The 1,926-nt window shown below is 28.0% G+C and overlaps 1 non-coding gene across 1 annotated transcript; it reads right to left on the bottom strand.

Annotated features, from left to right (window-relative positions):
• Window positions 1–352: 352 nt before the first annotated feature.
• TRNAT-UGU (transfer RNA threonine (anticodon UGU)) lies at window positions 353–425 on the bottom strand. Its single transcript has one exon. It is a non-coding gene; the product is annotated as a tRNA-Thr (tRNA).
• Between the last annotated feature and the right edge of the window lie 1,501 nt (window positions 426–1,926).

Genomic DNA, 1,926 nt, shown 5'->3' with positions numbered 1-1,926 from the left:
TCGTGGGTGCTGAAAACATTGTATTTTTGAAAGTAACATATTTATTTAATTGACATACATTTAACAATTTTATTATCTAGATTAATTCAAACTAATACTTCATTCTTACATTAGAAAAAATATCAGGTCAGTAAATGTTTTCTGTTCTAAAATCTTTTAAAAACACATATTTAATAAGTGAAGAATAGTTAATAGCAAAATTAGTCAGCAGTTTTCTACGCAATAATTTTCAGAAATAAAATTAATTAATTTTATTTCTGAATCGCAAACGCAATCAGGTTTGAATTCCCCAAATTCTTTGTGAAAAAAATTCAGTACTTTTTTTTTTTTACGCAAAAGATTGTGCTATCCCAGCCACCAGTGAGGATCGAACTCACGACCCCTGGTTTACAAGACCAGTGCTCTAACCACTGAGCTATGGTGGCTCATGCAATTGCTTGTTAAGAGTATATAAAAACAAATCTTATATATGCTCACTTCTTACATTTTCATTGCAATGCTTTTAGATGATTTGAAAAAAGTTATTAAGAGAAATAGCAATCGTGAATTTACGATAATTTTAGACAAAGACCATAATCCAGTGCAAGATATCTGGCACCAAACTATATAGAAAATATACATTTGTGAATATGACTTCATTATGCGATACGAATATAGTTCTTAAAATATAATTTCATACCTGATATTAGAACTTTGCTCTATAAATATTCTTTAGCTGAAAATGTATTGTGTTATTTAAAGAAAAATTTAAATAACAGCGCATTTTTCATTAAATAAATAAAATTAAATGACGCTTAAGTTAGTTTATATCTTCAACAACTTCAAAAAACCTTGTGGAAAATTTAAGATTTATGGTAAACTATTGTAACTAATGACCATTTTAAAATAAAGAAAATTGTCGAACGAGATTTCATAAAAAATTATTAATATTATTATTAAATTGTAATAATTAAGTTATTTAAAAGTTATGATGTAAAAAAATTGTAAATAAAATCGTATAATATACATTGAAGCTTATCTAATTGTTTCTTCGGTTTCGTTATTTATCTTTCTTTTGCTTCATTGATTTCTGGTGAAAATATGATTGCTAGAAAACAAAAATAAAATGAGATAAAGAGTTGAGTAATTAAATTGAAAAAATCGACCTGAAGAGTGGTATTGCCATCTATCGGCAAGAATAAGTATTAATTTTCCCAAAAATCAACAAATGTTAAACATAAACTCTGCAACTACGAAAGTGATTCTTAAAATCTAATTTCTACAAAAGCATGCAGGGCACATTCTTCAGGCCTCCAAACCCTCCTGTAGTATTTAAAGTATATAAAATTTTAAGCATATTTTCAATTCTAGAGAAAGACTACATTAAAACTAATAATAGAGATGCTTCCGGCGTGTAAATTGGGCCTTACGATGTACGCTAATTTGAACATTTCCCGGTTTTAAAGAATTTAAGAAATCTAGTAACGAAATTTGAATATTAAATTTGTTATTATAATGCGCAGAAAATTTTAGCTCTGCTTCCTTTCTCTGAGAATCATACAAAGGTATTTCTGTGGTCGTCAAAAATTACTATTTTAAACTTTCAGTACACAGAAATAGGAATATTTCTTAATAAACGAAACATGGCATGTAATTAGTGCAAGGAATGAGCTAACTGAGAAAGAAACAGTGAAGTTTTACATTTTTTATAATCAAGTCGATGATATTTCCCGTGACCTGTAATATTAAGTAACAGTCTCTGGACCTGCAATATTAAGTATTATTCTAGTATTATGGCATTTTTATGTGTATTCGTTGTTACTTTAATCTCATAGAGATATAAATCAAGAAATGAAACGGAAAGCTTATATCTGTCTGACGCCAAAACAAAACTTCCAATTTTAATAAGTAATCAGGATTCGGCAAATGTGTCTTTTAAGCCAGCAG

This window comes from Stegodyphus dumicola, chromosome 4, assembly GCF_044657685.1.
Source record: "Stegodyphus dumicola isolate Sdum_Otavi_A_Nest chromosome 4, ASM4465768v1".
Taxonomy (NCBI): domain Eukaryota; kingdom Metazoa; phylum Arthropoda; class Arachnida; order Araneae; family Eresidae; genus Stegodyphus; species Stegodyphus dumicola.
This window is presented reverse-complemented; position numbering and strand designations above follow the sequence as displayed.